Genomic DNA, 21,074 nt, shown 5'->3' on the forward strand with positions numbered 1-21,074 from the left:
TACACTCAATGAAGGCAGGAAATGATCACAGTGAAGGTAATTGATTAGTGTTACCATTGTCATGCCATCACCTCGTGGCTCTATTCAAGGCTGGTTTTGCGGCTATTAAGAAATAAAAACACTAGATAGTGCAACCTAAAGGGGAACACTCCCCAGGAATGATCTTGGTAGCTTATTTTGTCGAAGTTAAAACAAAATTCAAAAACAAAAATTACAAGAAAAAAGTTGTTCTTACAGAATTCGAACAGATGCTTTATTCGTTTATTGCTGAAGTAAGTAGTGTCAATCCATTGCGCCACTGAAGCAATTTTCTTTTTTTCTGACATGGTATTTATTATACAGAAAGGGTTATGTACACAGACTATTTACAATTCCTTCAGCCATTGCTGAGATGCACAACAGAAGACACAGCTTTTTTAAAAGGCAGGCAAAAATAAGCACCGTGTCACCAGCGGAAACCAATCAGGCTGAAAGTCATTTTCATCATAAGTGTCCTTCAGTTGCAGCATCATTCTGCTAAAATGGACTAGGTGGAACAACAGGTTCAGCGTTGCGATCCGACATGCGTGTCTTCCACAAGCTATGAAGTCCAATAAGGAAAAACATGTCATATGGTTCGTAATCAGATTGTGTAACAGCAAGATACCGCACACTGTACGAATTTAGAACGAAGTCTTTCTTTAGAGTTCTTTGCAGCACATCCCAAAAAATAATTGCGTCTTTGCAATTAATGAAACAGTGCTCAATTGTTTCGGGCACGTCACACAGACGGCAGTCCACAGAAGATACAAAAATATTTTTTCTATGGAGCCATGTGTTAACAGGTAGAGGTTCCGAGCATGGAAAACTTCAAACCCACTATTATTCATTTTTACAATATTTCCTGAAGCAACGAGCATGGCAAACTTCAAACCCACTATTATCCATTTTTACAATATTTCCGCTATCTGTCGCCAGGTGACGCTGCTCAGAGGACCCTACCGTTGAGGGAACGGAATCACGCGGTCGTGGTGGGTCTCCTCAGAATGTCAAAATGGCTCCGTAATGAGTCTACACCCAAGGGAGTAACATAGTGGCTGAACCTCCCCCTGCGCTACTCCACACCGCACCGATGCGAGACAGGACCCGGCCGGCTGTCCAGTGAATCGAGCCACATAAACCTCCCGAACCGCCTCGTAGGGGTCTTCGGCCCACCAGGGGGTCCAGCGCAAGTCGAAAATATACGACAGCTCAGGCGTCCAAATTACGCCTCCAAACGCGTTCGTGTCCCTTCCAAAAAAGGGCTAAACGCCGCCATAAATTGCAAGATCTGCTCGCAAGGAGATGTGTTTTCAAAGACAAAAAAAAAAAAAAAGAAAGGAATGGTTGGGGGAACAGGCAAGCAATAATGAAGCGCAGGAGGGGGTACCTATATATATTAAGCAGGATACAGGAATCTGGTTGGCTATACATTGCGCGGATAGCTTAAAGGGGTGCACCAGGGGCGACGATGTATAAAAAGGCGGACAAAAAGATAAGAAGCATGACGTGAGAGTGCTCGCAGCGCAGGTAATGGCGCACCTGCGCTGAGACCGGTGGTGGGGGTCGTATACAGTGTCTATCGCTATATAACGAAAGAGGTGTCTGTGGTCCTCAAGTACAAAGATAGCGAGGAGAGCGGGTCAGCGGCGAATGAAGGTAGCTGGCGACGGTCCCGGCAGTGTATAAACTGTGTACTATCTCAAGCGGTTGCCGGCCGTGAGTAAATAGCGGCACGACGACAGTGGTTGGCTTCCGACGTGCTCGACGTCCAAACGACGTCTTTATAGAAAATGCTTGCGGAGCGTGGGGAGCTTGCCAACTTAATACTCGTCTTAGAGGAAGAAACAGAAAAAAAACAAAAAGCAAATGAGTGCATGTTGAGAAGGCGGCAAGGGCTATGCCGAAACAGGCCGCGGGCATACGAGTGCGATGCGGTTCGCCCGAAATGCCTCGCAATGGGTGCTTTCGTCTTGACCACACCCCGGAGATAAATTATATTTAATGGCTACTGTGATGGACCCGATAGATATATAAAAAGACAAACAAACATGGGCGACGACATTTTAGGGCCCAGTTTCAACAGCCGCGGGGTAAACAAATTTCGCGTAAATGTGCAGGAGGCCGCGGCACACGCCAAGGGCGTGTAAAGCAGCGCGGCTTATTCTTGCCGCATTTTGTTTAGTTTGCTTCTGTAAACAGAGAACAATCACAAGTGCGCCTGCATCGACAGGGCACCGCGTTCATCCACCAAGAGATTATACGCTAATCGAAAACGGAGAATTTACGAGACGGAAAAGACGCATCATCGAAATACGGTTACGGGTGACGCCGTCACCGGCCCATTTCTCAACTGAAATGCTTGCGTCGACACTGGTGGACGTCACTTGTTGTGGACGTGCCCAGCAACGGCTCCAGTTAGACAACGGCTACTCAGGAAGGTGGGCCTGCGGTGGAACCGCGATTGCGATTACGAGAAGTGAGCAATGGACAGCCACTACACCGCCAAACTCTGCGATTAACTTAGTGAAACTGGACTTCACTCCTTCTTTTGACTTTCTATCTCCTGCATCCCATTCCCCCTTTCTCTACTTATGCCTTGTGGCAAACTTAAATATACATTCTTTTTTTTTTTCGTACAGTGCTTCATATTTCAGTAAAACATTACATAAATAAGCGAATTCTACACTTGTTATTGACAAATAACGCCGATACCGCGCGTGTCGCACCTACCGAAATCGCAGGCGCCGCTATCATCTGAAAGGGCTGTTGCGATTGGCGCCATAGTAACATTGCGACTGGACCGAATTTTTACGTGAGCGTCGCATCATGTGAAACGGCCTTGAAGGGTATAGAAAAAGGTAGGTACCACCAATCACAGTTAATAAACAACAAGAATAATTTGAGTTTTGCTTTTGCAACACATATGCAGCTGCAGTTACTTCGCACGAGTACAATTAGTTTGTTTGGTTTTAGTGCTGACATGAGGAAAGCGCTTTTTGTGGCTTAGCGTATTGAACATTTGACATAGTGCAGCCAAGGTACAGAATTAATCGAAATTATTTACTTTGCTGATCATTCCACAGCAAGGGACTGATCAAGCAATGTACTCTATATTTCTAGTTCAACAATCCAAATGCGCCTCCAGGTATTAACCACGTTGACTACCTGGGCTGCATATGTGGTCGCAAACAATTAGTACAGGGCTATTAAGTCTCTGGGCGGAGAGTAACGACTGCTGTTTTAGCTGTCTCAGTAGGATAGCGTAAGATTTGCTTTAGTTTGTGTAGTCAGGATTTTGTTTCTATACAGTGTTTCCGCTAAGGATAATCGTATGCAAATTCAGAGGAAATCGCACAGTTGTGTCTGCAATTCCGCCTCATCCTTCTGGGGAACGTCTCCTCAGCGTATGCATCGGCGGATGCTCGTTAAGTACAATTAAGGGCTGTTGGGCGTCGATGACTTAATCACTCCGTGCGCGCGAACCATCCCTCATCTCATTAGCATGAATATTCTACGGGGTTAAGCCAGATAAGACGTAGCGCGGGAATTTATAGCATAATGCTAACCAGCAACCGAATGACCTTATTCGAACACGTAAGTATGTATAAGTAAACCTGTGCCGCGCGCGACATATCGAAAAGAAAGCTAGAGGTTATCTTGTGTCACCGCATAGTAAGAAATGCGACGCTGCAGGTCGTGTGCATAAATAACACTCGTTGTGGAGTTTAAGCGGCATTTCTGTGCACTTGGAATGCAAGAACGTGGAAAAAAATTAAAGAAAGCTTATGAAAGACACGTTAAAGAAATATATCGCGCGAATGACTAATTCAAATAAATAAATAAATAAATAAATAAATAAATAAATAAATAAATAAATAAATAAATAAATAAACAGCACATGACAAGACAGCATGCGTAATAACAGCATATAAAAGGACACATCTACAAAACAGCGCACCAGAAAATGTCACGGTGCCAAAAAGTATACTTAGAGTAAATAGCATGTTTTTCGATTAGAGCTCACAGGCAAACAAAGAAAAGAAAAAAAGAAAAGAAAGAAAGAATGAATGAATGAATGAATGAATGAATGAATGAATGAATGAATGAATGAATGAATGAATGAGTGCGCGAGTTAAGAGCAGAGGTGAAAAACAGCAAGTTACAAGAGAAGAGCAGAGAAAAAACAGCACGATGACAAAAAAAAAAAAAAAAAACGTAGTTACTACGATGCAGCGCAGCGGGAAAAAAACAAACTGTATCATGGTAATTTGTGATTCTAGTGATTGATGATTGATCGATGTGTAATAGGCGCTGACTACATAAAATCATTGTAATTATGAACTGATGCATTAATGGAAAAAAAGGAAAATAAAATAAAAATGATGTTCAAAGGTTTCAAAATGCTTGGAATGAACAGTCAATGATTAATGATGCTAATTAAGAAAATTGATTAAGTAATTGACGAACTCGTCAATTTAAATAATTGAATAAATGAAAAATGCGTTAATGGTGTCCAACTGCTTAAAATGGAAAGAAAATGCTTTATGATGATAATTAAAAAATGTGGCAATAAATTGATCAATTCAATAATTTAAATATACGTTCAATGGTGTCAAACTGCGCAGAATGAAAAGCCAGTTATTTACGATGCTAATTAAAAAGATTATAGTGGCTAATGATCAATGAATTTATTTAAAAATAAAACATACGTTCAAAGGTGTCAAATTGCACAGATCGGAAAACCAATGTTTGCTGATGCCGACGTATGAAAGTAATAAATAAATAAGTGAAAAACATCACCCGTACTGTAATACGCTATGGACTCATACCCCTAACCGCGGAGATTAAGTGTTCCCCTAGTTTTGTTTTTTAATGTGTTGTGTACTCTTCTCCACAAGTGACCTTTAGTGGTTTGAAACGTTTTATGAAGTGCTTGTCTAAAGTAGTACAGCCCTACCCCCCATTTAGGGGTCATTTAGTTGTGGTGTCGGTTGCATGCCTAATGCGTCAGCAGCGGGAATCAGGCATTTTTGCCGTTTGAGTCGTACTTCTTTCGCGTAGAAAATTGCCTGCAATAAATCAGTAGGCATTCATGACTAGCTATCAGGCACGTCTGTTTGGGTCGCTTAGGTCGCGTTTCGTACTTTGAACGGGCGTGGTCCCTTAGTTGTTATACTCAAGGCAACACGTCTGAAATGATTTGCAGGATATTACGAAGTTCACCATGATACAGGACGAGAGTGTCACCGGAATAATCACGCATTTCCCTCAGTCATGGCTGGCGTAGACAGACCGTGTTATCAAAAGTGTCAGCAGAAGTCTCCGCACGAACTGTCAATCATCCGTAATATGTATTGTAACAAACCTGGTATCCAATCTAGTTAGACTGTGGCCAACCTCCCCGTATGCTGTGCGATATCAGCGCACGTTAAAGGATCCCGGGTAGTCGAAATTTCCGGCGCCCTCCACTGCAGCATCTCCCATAGCCTGAGTTACTTTGGGACGTTATACCTCATAAACCAATTCATCGATGGTGACCTTCACATTCGGATCGGCCACCCCAAATTTGGCCCCCTGGATCCCCAAAATTTAACCTGGTCAGAACAGGACCGAATTTGGTCTAACCTAATTAGAGTATGGCCAATTCAGTGGTGACTTGCAAATTTAGATGGGCCTGCCCAAAATTTGGCCCCTGGACAACCACAATTTGACATCGCCAGAATTGGGCCAAAAGTGATGCCTAACCTAATCGAGTATAATCAATTCAGTGATGACCTCCAAATCGGGATGGGTCATTTCCAAAATATAGCCCCTTGGATCCCTGAATTTAAGCCCCGTCAGAATGTGACGCACATTGATGTCTAGCCTGATGCGAGAATGGCCAATTCAGCGACGACCTCCAAACTTAGGCGCCCATACCTAAATTTTGGCCCCTTCTAGACCACTGAAATTTGAATTCGACCGAATTTGGTCAAACTTGGCGTCTAACCTAATTTTAGTGTGGCCAACTAAATAGTGACTTCCGAATTTGAATGACCACTCCCGAGATTTGGTCCTTTGACCCTCTAAAGTTGACTTACCCGAATTTGACCATTACAAACGGCAATTGCCCTGCCGCGCTGGCTTAGTGTCTAAGACGTTGTATTAACCAGAGTACTATGGTCCGAACCCGACAGTCAGCGGCTGTGTTTCGATGGAGCCGAAACGGATTGGAGTCTGTGTGCTGCGCGATGTCAGTACACGTCAGTGATCCGCAGGTGTTCTAAATTACTCCATAGCTTTTCACTACGGCACTTCTTTCTCTTTCCGCTTTCACTCCCAACATCCTCCCTTTCTATACAGCGCGGTTCAGGTGTCCTAGATAAGAAACGAAACGCAGAACTCATAACGGAATTGGGAAATGAACCTGCAATGCTTTCGCATTTCTGCGCGTAAACAAGAATTAAGTACACCCATGCATTTTTCTGGCTGCATAAAAGTGGTACAGTGTTAGTGGGAGCAACGAGTTTTATTTAAACACAAAGCAAGATTCGGAGTCATTTCAGCCCCCTTTTCAGAACCGTACTAATCCAATTTCTTGGACTCTAAAACGTGAACATTATGGAATGCACTTAACGTAATTTCCCATGATGCTACGGAATTAAATTATGGGAGAAATTCCTCATATTAATTGGGCCAGTGCTTGCACCGGACGGTAAGTGCTCCCAAGATCAAAGATAAAATTTTCGTCAACAGCGAGGGTTTTGAAAAAAAAAAAAAAACTGTACAGCTTCCGCACAGCTCTGTGCTCGCTGTTCTGTCAAGTGAATAGCAAATACGAAGTTTCGGGAGCGGCAAATAAGAAATGCATGGCGCCAATAGTTGGAGTGTTCAACGGCACCTCTATGACGGAGCGAGTTTAACAACAAATGGAAATGACACGAAGGCCTATTCAAGGGAGAGGGGTGACAAGTCACGATTAAGTTTGATGACCGTGTTGACGAACTGAGCCCTGCAACGTTTCAGAATCTCCGTGAGTTCTTTGTAAATGGCAGTCTCCAAGGATTTCGAATTCGGAGCTATCCACGGAATTACGCATCGCAGTGCGATCGGAGATTCCCTATCCCATTTTCACTGTTCTGAAAAAGGGGGGTTGTGGCAGCAAAATCGGGTTTCCCTCATCTTCAGCAGCTTCAATAAACAGATGGCTGTTAGAAAAGGAGTTCACGTGAGTCTGGGAAGCTGGAAAATCTCTAATAAACGAAAAAAAGAAAAACGCTGTGAATATTTTCTACCTATGCGCGCATTCGATGAAATCACAATCGGTGATTTTCTGCGTTTAAGTAACGCAGAACTATCGATCGTCTAGATTTTCACGCGCTTGGAACTATGCCGGACGCCACGAATTATTGTAGTGACCCAAAAGTTCCAGTTAAGCCTCTTGACCAAGTCTGGAAAGCGCTATGTTAATTACTCCATCCGGATCCGGCAATGACGACCATCTGCAACAAGCTAGGGCGGCGTCTATAGCTCTTCCACGGAGAATCATTATATCCATCCGTAAAACTACAGAGCTAGGAACTTAGCGAGAGGTCGGCGGTGTGTGAACTGGGTTGGGAGACTGCTACTGTAACACAGAAGACTTCGGCAACCTCACTACGTCCCAGGTGAAATGCGAGAAAATTGAATGGTTTAAGCTGTTGAGGAGATGTCCGGAAGCCATGCACCAGATTCGAAATGCGTAACAGAAGCTTTACTGAGGATCCGGCAATTCACAGAGTTTCTTCCAATGGTCAGCCTGCAGGATATGAATTCTGATATTGATTTTGTCCTGCCTGCGCCATTCATCCCTAAGGTCGAGGAGCCAATTTGTGCGTCTGTGTCTCCCTTCCACTCGTCATCGAAGTGATCTGACGTGCTGTAGCTCCACATGAACTTTGGCACTGGAGTGAAGAGGAGTTTCGCGTTTTCTATAGCCTGATTGATTTGCTCGTCTGTACACGTAGAAAAAGATTCTCTGCATGCTTCTCCCATAAGAGTTTTCAGCATAGACCAGTTTATACGTGGAAAGTATTCGACCAGGGGTGCGTAAGGGCGAGGCCAGGAGTAATAGGAGGTGACGTGGTCACTCCCATACGTTTCTACATCTACAAACCGCCGGAAGCTTGTCGCAATGCACGTGGAAACAAATGCCAAGTCAACGCAGCAGCTGTTACAAAGCCTACATATGAATGTACGGCTGCCTAAATCTGGAACTGGCGTGCCTGATGGCCACATTTTCTGCGAATCTGGGCTTTGCAGAGAAGCTAACCTGTGAAAAGTCCAAGTATAAGCAAGGGCTCACCAAGCCCTTGCGTCATCTTGACCTTCTGGAAAGTTGTATCCGCACTAAGGCACAGGAGCACAGAAAAGACGGCCGCTACGCACACCAGTTAAATATTTGGGCGACGGTACGTTGGAGAGCCGTCGTTAAGACATTGCAGGTCATGGTCAGAAGCGAAATAGACAAGGTATCTCCCTCAAATTCACCCAGACGCCTCACCAAGTGTCTTGAACGTATGTAAAGCATATCTATGCACTTGAGGGCCCCTCGTCGTTAGAGGCCATGCAGACCTATACAAGCCTGGTCTCGCAGGAAGACGAGGCGAGCCACCGCAAAGAATGGCGCGAGTCTAATGCATACAAGGACAGACAATCAGAGGAGCGTCGCGGCCGTCCGACGCTGGAAGAGATACTGTCTCGAAAAAGAGAGTCCCCGCCTCAGCTAGCAGTCGGAGCAGGAAAAAACGCAATTCTTCCCTCGCTGCCTCATCGCGAAAGAGAGAAGCAACAAGAGCACGGAAGAAAAAGGAAAAGGGGAAGGAGAAAAGCAGAGACGGTCCGAGGCGCAGCCAAAGACGAAGCGAAGCCAAGAGAGATGGAAACGAGCCCGTCCTTGCTCCAGTTCACAGCGTGTGTTCTCTGTTAACGGCAGCAGCAACAGCAGCAGCAACGAGGGAGCCCCCATCGACGACGCCACCGCCTCGTCGGAAGCTGCCGCCGTGCTGCCGGGCGCTGCTCCTCTCGCTGCAAGCAGCGGCGGCGGCGGCCGCGCCGTTAATTTCGATATTCATTTGCGAGTCGAGGTCAGCGGTGGACGCGACCACGCCATGGCGGAGGAGCGAAGACCAATCTGTCTTGCGCTCCTTTCGGTTATCGCCGCCGCCTTGGCTCGCTCTTACTGTGTGCGTGCGTCAGTCTGCCAGAGTGTTCGCCCCGTGCTTTCGAAGTTCGTACTTGCGTACGAGCACGCCTGTGCGCTCTCGGTGAAGCCGCGCGCGCGCGCGCGCTAGAGAAACAAAATGCATCCGCCGGCTCCCGCGCGGACGGTCCGCGGTATCGCGTTCCCGCCGTCCGTATCTACAGCTGTCCGCCGCTCTCGCAGCCGGCTATCCTGTCCCGGTCGCACACTGCGGCCGAGTGCATATACTGCAGCGAAATAAACTCTGTTCCCATCCGTTTGCCGGCGCCGCATGCAATGCATACAGCGAGCGCGACGAGCGGCAAAGCGAGGACAACCCTCGGAGAGAGACCTGTCCGCAAGTTGCCGTTTCGTTAATACAGATGCGCCCTGTCGGCCGGGAGTCTCGGTCTAAGCGTGCTTCGCTACAGGAGCGCAGAGAACAGTAAAGGGTGAGGAGCTAAGGGAAAATGTTGCCGGGGCAGGGTTTATGGGTTGGGTCCGGTTATAAGGGCTATAAGGTATCGGTTTGACAATAGAGTTGTTTGTCATGCCGGAGAACAAACAGCCCTGCAGCTTTTGCGCGAGCTCAATGCTTACATTGGAGCCAGAGCAAGGGAGCAGTGGCTTTGTAAGGGGATCCGAGGGGCGCCACAGCGAAATGTACGAGACCGTTGTAAAATGATGGGGCCAAGGAGACCAACGTTCGGAGAATATCGGCTATGCGGTCCTCGACGTTTTGGAAGATGTGAGGCAGGCGAGTTAGACGAAGGGAGCAGAAGACGAAGGATTTTTTTTTTTTTCGTCGTTTCTTAGCACTGCTCGCCGAAATTCGGAGCGCACAGCCAACTCAGTCAGCTCTTCGTTATTGTTGGCAATAGGAGTTAATGAAGGTGTTCAAGGTGTTACGGAAAAATGGCTTATTTTGCGACTTCCCTGTGAGTTATAACTCTGTAACATTGATCCTTTTCTTGATTTTTGATTTTCTTTGGATGAAATACCCCTATATGATTTTGCACCATTTCATCTGGCGAAACTAAGTTGCTTACCAGGGTATTCAATTAGGAGTAGCTAGAGCAAGCAACTCTTCCCATTTATGGAACAGCGCCACAATAAAACGAACGCGTTGCAATCGCCTTTCAGGTTAAGATAATGTACGTTGGTTACAGCTGGTAGATTTCATAACACCAGATATGCTATTTTCCTTCGTGTTTCTTATTTCAGAGCTACTGCGTTTTTTTGTTTACTCAGCGGTGAAATAGTTTTATGCAGAAAGGTCGGTTGGTTTATCGGGTCCGACGTCCCAAAGCGACTCTGGCTACGAGAGACGCCGTAGTGGAGGGCTCCGGAAATTTTGACCTCCTTGGGTTCTTTAACGTGCATTGACATTCCACAGTACACGGGCGCCTTGCTTTTCGCCTCCAACGAAAAGCCGTCGCCGCGGCTGGGATTCGATCCCGCATCTTTGGGCGCAGTATATAGTCAGCGCCCTATCCATGTACTGCACCAACACGACACGCCATACAGAAAGCGACGTTGTATCAATGCAGAGGAGGAAGCTTCCCTTTCCGGCAGGAAGAGAAGTTTCACGGATGTAAAGGCCTGAGCTGGGCTGTTAGCTTAGGTAAGGTTCCACGGATGTGAAGTGCTCAGTTCGGTTAGAAAATTCATTCTTCAGGTAAGGAGGGAAGTCCCTGGGTGTAAAGGCCTCAGTTGAGCCCGGAATTTCGTTTTTCAGAAAAGAAGGGAAGCGAATATGTAAAGTCCCCAACTTGATAATGAGCTTAAGCGAGAAGGGAAGTTCTATCGACGTAAAGGCATCAGTTGGGCTGCGAATTTCGTTTTTCAGGTTGTGGCGGATGTTGTAGCTTTTCCTCAGGGATGGAGAGAAATCGCTTGGATATAAGTGCATTAGATAGGCTTTGCATTAACAAGGAAAACTAAATTTCTAATGTTCCAGTATGAAATGCCGTGCTCCCAGAGTCTAACATATAACTAATCAGCCCATCATCACCTGTTCAACACCTCCGCCCCCCCCCCTCTCCCCCCGGCCAAGTGGGGTCTAGGGGAGCGTTTTTTGTTCGAGGTGAGGGCCCTACCCGGACACGGGGGCCGCCGCGCGATGCCCCCACAGGAATGGGCTGCATCAAACGCGAAAATGGCCTGCAGCGCCATCGTGACATTGAGCCAACGAGGCAGACCTTCAGGATCACACAAGTGTCACCAAGGACGACAGTTTCCTGTAGTGGATTCATATTTACACAGAAAGTGTTCCACCAGTAACTGAAAAAATCACAGACGGCCGACACCGAATCTCCGAGAACCTCCGCTCGCTGAGAATGCAACGTTCCCGCATCAAGTAGAATCAAGCCTTTTTAGGCACCATTGAAGTTACTTCATGAAGGCCTGGAACCCTGCAGTTGTATGTGGCCGCGCAGCGTGCCAGCCATACTTGGTACATGCACTCCACGAGCAGGAGGACGAACTGGTTAACGGCTGCGCCAGGCAACGGATTCAGGTATCGCACAGTCTGGCGCGGTATACCCGGAGGCTAAAAGATGTCAGCTACAGGACGGAGAAGTGCTCCAGGAAGAAGACACCGAGAACATGAGCACAGTGTCCTCTCTACTGCCACAAAATGGACAAGTTGGTCGCAAGTTGGTCCGTGTAAACGCTGGAGCTCCAATGGGGAGGACTCCTCTGGTGAAGCGATACATAAAGGACGCTCTGCTTGTTTCCAAAAAGACCGCTGTGATGTACCTCCAGCTGGGCCTAACATTGACACGATCATACTTGCGGAGGTGAGGAGGAAGACTTGAAGTGAGGAATCTAACCAATGTTGTGAGGAGAACAGAAACGATGTCGATATCCGTCTCCGCCTTACGAAGAAGCTCAAGGCAAGTGGCTGCCCGCCGGGGTGGTGCAGTGGTAAGACGCCTGACTACTGTGCCGGAGTACCCGGGTTCGAACCCGACCTCGGCGGCTGCGTTTCGATGGAGGCGAAACGGAGCGGCGTCCGTGTGCTGTGCGATGTCAGTGCATGTTAAAGAACAGCAGGTGGCCGAAATTTTCGGAGACCACTACGGCGTCTCTCATAGCCTTAGTCGCTTTGGGACGTTAAACCCCGCAGACCAACCAACCAACCAACCAAGTGGCTGCCTGGGCGTAAAAGGGCGATAGAGAGCCCGACCGTGGCACGCAATGACAATACGTGCTCTGGGCAAAGAGGCAGAGACGAGTACTCAGAAAAAACGAAGTCAGACTTCGAGTCATGGCATGTGCGAGCTCCTCATGCAGTAAAAGATATTCAGTAAGAGCGCGAGGATCAAGAGCCTTCAATATTCAACGCATGCAGTGGTGTGAACCGGCCGAAAATAACCGGCTACCATGAAAACCACACTCGCCTTGCGAATTGTAAAGTGCGTTGGTTGCAGACACGTGGCTAGAGATGGGTGGGAAGCATTTACAGCCCCTGGCGCAGTGCCTGGAGGTGCAATGCAGCGGTGGCAACGATGTGCGCGGTGAAAATGTGTGTGTCCTACACTTTTACGTGATTTGCAAACTGAGCATAGTTGTGAACACCTATGCACTTCATACCTTTTTGTTTCGATCTGTCTGCTTTCACACGCTCTAATAATGTCGGCATTTCTTGCCGATGTGCTTGGATTGTTATTTTCACAAATAAGTTGACATAGTAATCCATGACCTAAAACGTTTTTTGCTTTCATTACTGCATTTATTGCACTCATACTTCTTTTCGAAGCTGGCACAAGCTTACATATTAATATAGTGAGCATTTTTCATGAACTGCATCCATATCAGTGATAACTCATTATCACCCTTCATTTCACGTGAATTTTATCATCATTTGTGAATTATTGTCATCAACGTTCGGTGTTATTGTTCTTCGACGCCATTGTTGGCACTGGGCAGTGCCAATAAAGCTCGGTCGCTCAGCTTGGTGGAGATGCTGGGCGCAACTGAGAAGTTTGTCAGACAACCCTGGTGAGCGGGTAGGCGTCTATAGCAAGACTTCGTCACCGGAGTTGAATGACACTTCAATATTAATGAAATTTCTCCTACGTTGTAGGTGCATTGGGGACTGACACACCCGGCCACTTGTCGGCCGCCGCATGCCACAGTGCTCGGATTAGCAGTTCAGTGGTGATGCTCTGAAGGTACATTAAAGCTACACCGAGGGTTCGCTAAATGTGCACTAGTGGCACACTGGTGGTCCACTAGAAGCATACTAATTGTGTACAGCCATGGTATTTTCAATTACCTTTTTCGCCCCCATGAAGCACACCGAGAAAAATTAGGACACTAAAAGAGGCCGCTCACGTCTTCGCGTCGTTAAATAATAAACTTGCTGCAGTGTGAACGGACAGAAACTTGCAATCCCACTCCTTCATTCAATGCCGTATACTCCTAATTGGAAAAAGCACTAATATTCCTTCCTCTCGATAGAAATCAAATTGCTTTGCGAATGCGATTATATCGCGTAAACAAGCGATGGAAATTACGCTAGCCTACAGAACAAGTTCGAAGCAGAGCACACGTGCCCCCGACGTCGATACGAAATAGACTTCACTTTGAGCAGTCACCAAGAGAGTAATATAATGATGTCTGCTTCACATATTAAATGGAATCGCCCGTGATTGAGCGGGCAACAGGCAAACATCACCATTAAAATGACCATGGTTGCAATCTTATAGCTTTCGCTTAATTGGAGGCAGGCGCGTGTGCCACTGCGTAATATATACCCTGCAAAGCATACATGGCAGTAATTGAATTACAGTAATGAAATTACTGTAATTTAATTACTTTTTCGGTAATTTGTAAGGTAATGAATTACTTTTTCGGTTTGGTAATTTAGTAATGTAGTGAATTACTTTTTGGTAGTAATTTCGCAGCAAAGTAATTAATTCCTCTCGAAATTACTTTTACCAAAGTGCGTCATCACTCCTTCAATAGACAACAAAGTAGAGTGCGCGAAAGCAGGAACGACGTGCTGCAATCCGAAGCCAACGTAACGGATTGGCAAAAGGAGACGGAATTGAGCAGAACTAAAGTCAACTAGAATACTCTGGAGAACAAGTTGTTGTTTTGTTTAATAGCTTTACTTAGTTTTTGCATTTATGGAAACTAGAAAGTAATTTCAAAGTAATTGAATTACCCAGTAGAAGTAATTGTAATGTAATTTCATTACTTTTGGCGAGCGGTAATGAGTAATGAGTAGTGTAATTTAATTACTTTTCTGCGATTTTCAGCGCAGTAATTAGTAATGTAATTTAATTCCTTTTCAAAAGTAATTTTGCCATGTATGCTGCAAAGGGAAAAGTAATGTACAGCTGACTGTGAAGAAAGGGTCACAAATGTAAAACAATGGTGTGATGAAAGAAAATAACATGATGTCAATAAATCAATTAAAGTCGGCATGAAGGTAGAGCGAAAAAGAATGCACGATAACGCAAAAAAAAAAAAAAAATGAAGGAAAGGAAAAAGGAAAACGTGTTCGAATAAGACGAAACTTTTATTCGCTGCTTTCAGAGCGCGCTGTAGTTTCATATATCTGAGCGAAGTGACACATGCACATGTTGACAAATGCGCATGAGGCCAACATGTGACGACGCACGCATGACGTGTATGTGCGACAACGACACATGATTTATACGCACATCATGTGCTTGCTGCAATGTTGCGCGATTTCGTCGTGCCCTTACGATAGTTCTGGTGCTTTTTCTCCACACTGCATGTGTTCAGGTGTAGAGAAGTTCCTGGCCTAGAGCATAGATTCACGCCCCGGACTCGAAACCTCGTCCGCGGTGGGAATCACGCCGCCTATGGCGGCACGTATAGTTAGGCGTACCAAATGCACAGGTCTAAAACCATCGAAGAGAAAAATGAGGCCAACAGACACGCGGGGCCGCACGCAATTTCAGAGACAAATGATGCATATGCTGACACAGGCTTTCAGCGAACCGGGCTCGCGCATTCCTTTTTCAATTGCACATTTCTTCTTTCTTTTCTTAGTTTCTCCCCTGCAAAGGACAAGGGTTGAGCGGTCGTTCATTTGCCTCGAATACCGCTAGCTCGCTTGCGCTGCGTGTGGGGCTTCCGAGCTTTTCCACCGGGCCGCTCGTTAATATGGAGCTTAGCTGAGAGCGAAACAATCGAAATTCGAAGCCCGGTAGCCTTCGTCCCGGGTTCATCGCTTACACGGAGACAGCCGAGCGGCGGCACGACTACCGCGCACACCGGAGAACAAACTATACGCCATAGTTATACACAAATGGGCCTGAGCGCAGGACGAGTTGTACGCCGTCTCTGCGGGATACAAAGACGCCAGGGTCGGCTTTCTCGAACTGGCAATGCCACTCCGGAGAATTGCTATACGTTGCGGTGTTGCTCGATAACGATGACGCCATTACAAGGTTTTAATCGGTTCGAAAACGTTTTCGTTACAGGCAGGAGGGCATGCGCTGCTTGGCGGAGGCAACGTTACAGACAGGGGGGCATGTTGTTGTTGTTGTTGTTGTGGCTGTAGGAAGAAGAAGAAAATACACGGGCCTGCTACGGGCTCTGTAGCTGATCCACCTCCGCTGCCTCGTGCAGATAGAAGAGAATATAGAGAAGAAAGAAAAGGAAGAGGGAAATAGATGCGCGCCGCAACAACAGCCGTCGTCCACCACCAGCGGTGGCGTGTGCAATGACGGCCTACAAGAGATAAAAATTCGGTGCCAGGCTAGCCCCCGCCGCGAGCGGCGGTGACCCACCTGTGCTTGGCGGAGGCAACAGGGCTCTTTCCACTTTAACTCCCACTTTCCTCCCTTCCTTTACGGCGCGGTTCAGGTGTTCACATAACCAAGTGTGACAGATACTGTGCCTTTCCCTTCCTGTGAACCAATTACTATTATTATTAATATTACTTCGACGTCAGTGATATTAGACTACTTGTACTTATTTTAGACTGTGTTTAAAACTGTTCTTTTTTTAATACACTGTCATGCCTGAAAACTGGCAGCATACTAGATTAGCATCAAAAATAGCATCATAGTCCCAACAGTATATGTCACGTATAATTATGCATAGTTGCGTAATTTCAAGGTATAATAAAGAATAATGACAAAAAATGAATACTGCGTAGTTGATACTTACTGATAGCGTGAAAAAAAAAATTCCAGATTTTAACTTTAAGCAAGCACAGCGCGCAAGGTTCATGGCAATATTAATTAGAGAAATAAATCAATTACAATGATATTCTCTGGAAAACAGATCTGTACGGACAGGCACCCTATAGCGCAATATGCAAACAGGATGAAACATTTTATCGGCCTATCCCTTAGTGTCTATCATCATGCAGCGCTGTTCTTTCCCGGAAATGAACGTATTCAGCGCGCCTGTCCTTGTCATTACTCTCTCGTTATTGTTCTCCGTCGCACCCTCGTAATTTGCAATGAACTTGTTCGTGTGCTATGCGATGTCAGTGCGCGTTAAAGAATCCCAGGTGGTCAAAATTTTCAGAGTCCTCCACCACGGCGTCTCTAATAGCTTGAGTCACTTTGGGACGCTAAACCTCACAAACCAAACCAGTATACTAACTTGTTAAGATTACTGACAACAAACTCATTTTCAGCCTGCTACCTAGCGTCCTCACGCTATCCAATGACCGACCGCCGCCGGCTTTCCACCACTAGCGCATAGAAGCATGCATAGCTCGTCGTGAAGCCTATACTTTACGAACAGAGGAGAAAAAAACTAACAGGGAAAACAGCTACAAAGAACAGGCTGGCATAAATGCGCGTTGCGAGCGGAGAAACGTAAAATGCCAAGTCGTAAAGGCGAGCGAGAAGGAGTAGAGCCGCATCTCGGTTGCGGCTCGCGTACGACACGTTCCGCAACGGGTGCAGTAGCGGCAACGGCGGCAGCACAACGGGCGTGACGGTGCCCGAAGCCATGTCCGAATGGCCAAGAGCAGCAGCACGTCCAACGCCGGACTCCAACGCACCGTGTCAAAAATCAACTACACACAGTGCGCGGCTTCGTGCGCGCTTGTTTTCCCCCTGCCTGTCCAAACTACGTACGCGCGCGCGGATACGCCTTGGTGTACGCACACTCGGGGTACGCACGTGCGCGTTCATCCTACCGATACCACACCCATGTACTACGCGCTCACTGCGGTGTGCTCGCTCCTATAGCTTCGAGTCAGGACGCGTACCGTCCCCAACTATACATCGACGATAATTGGATCCACAGAGCCGAACCCAAGTCTTCGTCCTCCTCTCCCCTTCGTCATGGCAGCAGGCGGTTCCGAAGATTCTCCAGCGATTAGCGTCTAGGTAGATTAGAGCCCGCCTGGGGGCGCGACATACCACCCAAAAGCACGTGCCGGAACCAGGGGCAGTATGGACCGGCAGACAGCATGCGTATAGCATAATACGTGCAAGTCGCGCGCTTAAATTGCCTCTCTCCGCCCCCCTTCACAGATGCCATGGCGAAATCCTGTTCGAAAACGAGTGTAGCGACCCCTCCTTCAATAGACGCTTCTCAGCTACCTGACCGCTGCTACCGAGCGCCGCTGTGAGGCGCTCTTGTCGCAACGCGTCTACGTCTTCGCGCTCTCCTGGCGTTTTACACGTGTATAAACAGGCGGTGCGATGTTGAAAGCTCGCGAGACAAGACCCTGCCGATTACTGCCAATTTAAGGTGGGAGCGTAGCGAGCGCCACCCGCGGCGAATACGAGCAGCAGAAAGGCGCTATTGGGCGAGGCCTACCAGCACCGCCCTGTCGCTGATCGCTTGTTATTTATTTATTATTGTTTATGTGTGAAGACGGGGCCTGTTTAAGGCTCGATAGTCACAGCGGGCGGTTCAGAGTGTAAGACATTCAGGAAGCACTCATAAAATCGAGCATTAAGCGAATGAGCTGTACCGCACATCGCAAAGTGCTGGTAATTATATGCGGCGTATACTCTCTAGGTCGAGAATGGAATCAGAAGCCGCCACGGAAATAAATGGCTGGAAGCGGACAGTTGCAGCCTCGGCCTATACAGTGTCGAAACCACGACTTCGCGGTCGCATGCGAGTAGCAGCAGCTGACAGTTATTGCTTCATCTCGATTTGCAAATGGCGGCCTACGCTATCGTTGGAGGTTTTAAACGTCCGCTAATTTGAAAGTTCATTCCACTCCATCGTGTAATATTAGGCCGAAGACGGCGTAGACACATTCAGGCGGCGCCAGAAAATCTGTAGCCACCAACCAGGCGCTGTTTTCGAGAATGTATATGGGGAGTGCCATGAAAATTTAAACGGGTGTTCGTTTGCACTGGCTGGGGGCTGATAGAATGCCAGCATATCTCTAGAAAAATTTAGGGTGACCAATTTGGTCGGTGTGCACAGAATGCAAAAGCAAGCGCCTTTTTCGAGTGCGCTTCAATAATGAGCTGCGCATTATAACCTTTCGTCATATCGAGCGTTTCCTATATCCAGGTCGCTCATTATATAACTACAGATACACAGACTAGACCTTCATTAAATAATGCAAAACTTGGATATATATCCAAGTCCTTAGTTACGCCCGACCTTTCGTCATATCGAGCGTTTCCTATATCCAGGTCGCTCATTATATAACTACAGATACACAGACTAGATCTTCATTAATTAATGCAAAACTTGGTTTGGTTTGGTTTGTGGGGTTTACCGTCCCAAAGCAACTCAGGCTATGAGAGACGCCGTAGATATATATCCAACTCCTTAGTTACATCCGCTCACCATCTTTCGTCTTCACCGCCGGTCGTCTATAAAAGGAAAGGGGAGGTTCACTTCGTGCCTTTTTCCACCTTTCATGTCTGCCACCTGCAATACGGCAGGTTGCAAAGTATTCAGAAATGCGCGGGACAGTTCTCGTATTCATGGCATTTCTAATGCTTTCGCGTAAGAAGCAGATCAGACAGCAAGTGCACCAAAGAGAGTAAGTTCACTAAAGTCTGGAAGTACACAAAAGTAAAGAACTGCAATACGATCAGCAATATGGCTGTTAACGTCGTCAGAAAGTGAGCGGATTTATTACTTCTAACTAGAAGCTTACGCACCACCCCACAGTAAGCCGAACTGTAATACTGGATGCCAACAAGATGTCAAGGTGACCTTCTTTCAGGTCATTAGAAATGACGTCATATATATATATCCCCGAAAGGCAAAAATGTCGACATCTTTTCATTAATGGCCAGTAGGATTTTACGCAAATATTTCTAGCACACAGTGATCAGACTTCTTTGCCAGAGGCGGCGCCATGTCCCCTGCAATTAAGATTGCACATGGCGTCGTGATACTTGCATCGGGAACGACACATAGCCTGTACTTCCTTGGCCACGAGCCAGAAAAGAAATAATTATGGAGAATATTAGCCCCCAGAAGAAAGTACCGCGGAAGATATTCACAAAGCGTGGGACAACGCATGCAGCCCCGTCTGGGAATCGGCTATACGCGACGGAGCTCTCGATAATCTCGTGCGACTTGACTTCGCTCGAGCTATCATGTACTGGCTGTGTTTTGGCATTAGCTGCTGTCGTCCGCGTCCCATTCCCGCGAGATCTCGATGGAGGACGGGAGCCGCGCGATCGTCACCGACAAACAAGACAGATTCCAGGTGTCGCAACGGGCAAGCGACGCTTTGCAGAACGCGGATATCGATGTGGGATGCCGATCGGTGTATAGCTCCATACATGAGCGTGCACATATGTATGCGGAATAAAGGTCATTTGAATAATATGGCTATCCGCGAGATCGCGCGTACTAATGCTCAACCGGAGCGAATATCGTGCTCCTGTTTCTCAATGTTTCTTGGGAGCATTTGCACAATGCAATGAAAAAGAAAAAAAAACAAACAAAGAAACAAGCGAACTTGGGGAAAAAGAAAAGAAGGTGCGCCCACGGGTGAGCTCGCGGCGATCTCGGCGCGATATGAGGGTACGTAGTTGGCCGCGCCATAATACGGTAATGGGGCGCAACTTAGTTCGCGGGAATCGACCGTATAGTGAGCTCGTTTTGTATTAGCATTAAAGAAGACGACAAGAAATGTGAGCATCTAATGTTTACTGCGATCGCGTACCTTGGCGTATCATTCCTTTGTTATCTTCTTTTTTTTCTTTCTTTCGGCGCGTTAAGATCCACATTGCATCGGGGCGTGTGTAGAACACACTAGGCGGATTATAATGTCATGAACGCGTACACGCGGGAGCTGCTCGCACGCGGGGCAAATGATAGGGCGCGTATTTCTCCATTTCCGATGCGATATACACCGAGCTAATAGGTTGGCGCAATTAAATCGAGGTATATATATACGCACGTCTTCGCAGATTCCTGAATGTGTGGAAGCTTGCGTACCGTCGTTTCCGGCTCCTGGGTTGGCAGGTTACCAATTAAAGCCCGCATCTTTGGCCACGTTTGCCACTTCGAGGAACCGTCGTGACACTGAACTCGGATAATCGTCCTCCGATAAGCGGGGTTGGGCAACAGACAGACCTGCCGGGATACATGTAAGGGAAATCACGTTGGACGAACAGCCAGCTATTTTTACTTTCTCACGACGGGTAGTTCACCCCGGAAGTGTAAAGATGGCGCCAGTGATTCAAGTCACATCATGAGTATGACTGCCTGATTTCGTTGCATAGCGCTTATCCTCGTGTGGTCATAGCTGTCGGCAACGTGAAACTAACTACGCAAGCGCGTTTTCTTCTTTGTTTCCGTAAGGCTTGATGGTGAGGGAAGCCATAATTTTCATTCGTGGCTACCCGAGCAGCCACTAAATGTTTCACCAATACACTCCCTAAACTTATTCTATCGATTTGAGTTG

Source organism: Amblyomma maculatum, chromosome 8 (genome assembly GCF_055883805.1).
Source record: "Amblyomma maculatum isolate TAMU_Amacu chromosome 8, ASM5588380v1, whole genome shotgun sequence".
NCBI lineage: Eukaryota > Metazoa > Arthropoda > Arachnida > Ixodida > Ixodidae > Amblyomma > Amblyomma maculatum.